The following is a 4,312-nucleotide window of genomic DNA, read 5'->3' as shown; positions in this document are numbered from 1 at the left end:
TGGACGATTCGGGTTGTTCGAGTCTTTTACGTGGACTGCTGACTGGGTATATTGGAGTGCAACTGTAATTGGTGAAGTCGAGTTGTTGTCTCATCAGCGCGTTGAAGTCGAAAGCGTGTTCGAAAGGTCTTGCTGATAGCGGGCTTCGGTAGATGTTGGAAGCAAATGTGGGATATATTGGTGTTGTGAAGATCGGTCGGTATGGCGAAAATGGTGCTGGTCTGGTGAAGTCTGTGAAGCTGGGCGGGAAACTTGGCCGTTTGTTGACACTGTAGATGGGGTTGGTGAATGTACCTTTGAAGTGGTTGTATGTTGCTTGAAAAATGTTTTGTTTCTTGGGCGTAGTCTGTGTCGACTGCTCGAATGTTTGGTCGGGCTCGGGCACTTTGGTGGGTGTCGTCGAGGGTGTTGATTCAAGCGCAGGCACTTCAGTGGGTGCTGTCAAGGGTGTTGATTCAGGTTTGGGTAGTTTGGTGGGTGTCGTTGAGAGTGCTGCCGGTGGTGTGTCCGGTGGTGTTGTGTAGTCCTCGTATTCTTTGCGGATGTCCGATACTGGTTTGTCGGAGTTAGCTCGCGGTAATAATTCATGTCGGATGTAATTCTCTCTCTTGGAGGGTCTAACAACTTGATTCAACTTCTCTTGGTGTTTCTTTCTCTTTATTTCTAAATTCTTCAAATCTCTATCTAAACGTCGGATAAGCCATTGTTGGTCTTCTTCCGACTTGCTGGATGTTCTTCGTGGTTTTGGATACATGCATTCTTCTACTGGTTGTTGGTGTCAGATTCGTGTCTGGAGTCAATCATGCAGTTCGGGCAGAACTTCAAGAAGACTGTTGGCTGGTCAATTGTCGATAAAGTCATTGTGAGCTTATTCTTTCTTTTCAATGCAAATATCGACGGTGGTACGTGTTGGGTTGGGTTGTGTTCAGCCGAGTTGTGTTGGGTCCAGTGTGCAGTATGCAAATTGGTCTTCCACTTGCTGGTGCTGAGATGGAGTTCGATGAAGAGTTTCAGATATTCGGGTTTGTCTGGAATGATTTCTTCGATAATGTCGTCAAGTTGTTTGAGTCCGGATTGGGCGATGGCGTGATTGGCAAGAGTTGTTGCAGCAAACGTGTTGATTTCGAACCAAGTTCGGACTGTTGTTTCGGTGCTGAGCTGCTGACTTTGTCGGAGGGGTTGTCGAAAAATCGGTGGTGCGTTGTGAAGTTGTCCCTTGACAAGTTGTCCGATACCGGGTAACAAAGTGATGGGTTCGTCGTTGGTATAGGTTCTGAGGATGTGCTTTGATATTGGGACTGGGCGCAGGAACTGGAATCGTGTCGAAGCACTAGGATTGCCGGGTCGACGACTGCATGGAAGATGGGTTCGTTTCGGCAGTGGTGTCGGTTTGTGTCGAGCGTGCTGGTTGAGGTCTCGAGCTTGGAGTGGGTGGTCTTGTGCTCGGAGATGGAGTTCACCAATGAAGCTGCTAAGGGTGTCTGCTGATGAAGGTGCTGGTAGATTGGAGTTTCTTGTCAAAGAGGGTCGTTGGTGTTCTTCGTCAGTGATTGGACTTGGAGATCTTGAGAGAGAGCTTTCAGATTCTTCAAAGATCTCTTCTGGAAAGTGTCTGTCTTTACTGCGTTGGGCAGCAACCGCTTAGACGCTGTTGATCCATGTTGGCAGTTGCATTTTCTTGTTGAATTTGGGTGAATGTACGAATTAGGGCGTAATTTGGGTGAATTTGGGCAAGATGGGTAGATTTCTAGATCGTTCTTGTTATCTACACATAGAGAATGGAGAAAGAATGGAAGAATTTGTGAACCTAAAGGGGAATTCAAAAGCCATGGTCGCCAAATGAAAAGGTGTGAAAACTCCTCTTCACTGGAAATCTATTGTTAGTAAGAAAACAAAAGAGAAAAGGGCCCGATCTCCAAGGGTAGAGAAGAAGCACGAGTAAAAGAATGATGTGTATTTAGAGATAGGGATCCACAATTTGGATTCCCCCTTTTGAAAGGCTAGCAGTTCTAACTGCTAGCATATACTATATGTTGTGCATGATTTAATCTATGGCTTCGATGCAGCCCTGGGTTCAAGGTCAGAGTCCCCTGAACCTTGTTTTTGGTTGAGACAGTTCTATTTTATAGTTATCCTATGGTAAATCACCATAGGATAAAGGAACTTTATTGTTGCCTTTATACTTGTATTGGATCTTAACAGACATTTCCTACAAAAACTTTTGCCAATGAGTAAGGTGTCCTTGAAGGTCCTTTTAATGATTGAAATACTAGAGAGATTTATGGTTTGAATCTATAATAATTGTTATACTAATAAATGTAGAATTAATATAAATAATTAACTGTGTTGAATATTTAGTAGTTTTTAAACCTTTTCACTATTTTAGTGGAAGTTTAATCCATACAAATAATGTTGCCATTCATTCACAACAACAATCACAACTTACAACTCTTTATCTCAAGTAGGCCAATTCCACTATATAATATTGAACTTGTGGCTTGTGACCGTGAAAGAATACCTAACTTGAAGCAATACAACCCTAATAACATTATCACTCACATTATTGCATATCATTGTTTATAGATTCCACCATAGTCACTTTAGCATTTGTTAACCCCTTCAATGTCTAGCCTTATGGCAATGATAACAATTGCCCTTTACCTTGTCTACGGATAGTAAACATAAACTTGTTGGTAACCAATTTGCTATATGCTCTAAAAATATAATACTTATATAGTGAATATTCCATTATCAATCTGTACAAAGCTACCATCAGATTTGAGCTTGCTATTGCCCACAGATGTCCAAATACTCTCATCTGTTCATTCGAGGCTCCAATCACCTGGGAGAGCAGAGCAAGGACAATGAATACACAGGCAAACCTTGAGCTCCCTAGCACTAAAGTTTGATCCCAAGAGTGAAGAGATAGCACTTTCATTGCCGGAGCCATACTTGTACAATGCCGAAGCAATCTGACAGGCAACTTAGAGCACACAAACACAAACTAAATCAGCATTGATTACCGAGACTATCGTTTGGTGAATCTCCTCTGTAGAACCGATCGTTTATGCTCAGAGTGAGGTCACTTTGACAACATTTCTCACCGTTGATTCAAATATGAGAGTAATTGTTTGGCCTCTGCAATAAAGAGCTTTGAACCAGTGACCAAAGGACCAGAAAATCATGTGGACTAAACACAAAAAGTAAGGAAAATATAAGTTCAAAAATCGCCGCCAGCCCACGTACCTTGTCCACAAAGAGCTTCGTGATGTGATCTCCAAATCTGTTTACTTGAAGACACAGCAAAAATTCCAACGCGTTTAAGCTCACCTGCACATTATTGATTACTTAGTGTTGGATTTTTCTGTTAAGAGAGCTTACCGCAAATGTATCCCTTTCAGCTCTTTCGTGGTCTCCCCATATACGGGTGTCAAATATGCGTAGCACGTTCTCAGCTGGACCACCCTCTAGATGACAAAGCTCTAAATGCCACCAGTTATGACTATGCCTGCAAGAGAAAAAACAGAAACCAGAAGTGAGTTCGTATCACATCTATTTGAAAGAAGATCTTCTCAATCGTTAGATTCCAATGGAAACATTCAGCCATTCATCTTCCAATCTAAAGCAGATTCCTTGGAACGCAATCCTTCCTTTAAGGTGAGCGATGTTCCACGAGGCATAGCGCTACAAGTGAGTCATTCTATCTCAACCATTGCCTTGTGGACGTTCTCACCAAGTCTGGAGGGCTGGAGGAGGCCGAGGAGCTCATGCATAGCGTGCCTGGCATCCGAGAGAATAAGAAACCAGGCCACCTGTTGCTCGGACAAGCAATCTCCCGGACCCTTGGCTTCGACCAGTTTTGCCCTCCTTGGTTTTCTGCAAGAAGCATATGAATCACTGACAATCCCGTAATTGTGTGGAGGTCTTCATTCTCCCAGTTAACCCTCCCAGAGTGCTTCCACGACGAGTTGCCTAGCTCCACCATCGCATATGGCTTGAAGAGGAGATTCAATAAGCGAGCTTCGGACTGGATAGAAAGAAATCCATGCACAAGTCCAATGGTGCAGTCTCTGCGAAATAACACAAAACAAGGTTTTTTTCAACACAAAGAGCCTCTTGCAATGCGCAAACAAGAAGAGCAGAAGAAGTCCACAAGAAAATGAAACAAGAACCTGAAGTGTGTCTGGAAGACATCTAGAACGAGTTTTTCTTCCCACTTGGCAGGCAAGTATCAGTACAAGACAAACCAATGATCAACCTGCTGAAACAAAAAAGAGCAAACTATCGATGAGCTTCCCACACACAGGGAAGT

General features: G+C 43.2%; 1 pseudogene; it reads right to left on the bottom strand.

Moving 5' to 3' along the window:
- Positions 1–3,606: 3,606 nt before the first annotated feature.
- Positions 3,607–4,312, bottom strand: part of LOC9656055 — a 4,633-nt pseudogene continuing 3,927 nt past the window's right edge.

This window comes from Selaginella moellendorffii, unplaced genomic scaffold (genome assembly GCF_000143415.4).
Source record: "Selaginella moellendorffii unplaced genomic scaffold, v1.0 SELMOscaffold_85, whole genome shotgun sequence".
NCBI classification, from domain to species: domain Eukaryota; kingdom Viridiplantae; phylum Streptophyta; class Lycopodiopsida; order Selaginellales; family Selaginellaceae; genus Selaginella; species Selaginella moellendorffii.
The sequence above is the reverse complement of the archived record's forward strand: the minus strand, read 5'-3'. Positions and strand labels throughout refer to the sequence as shown.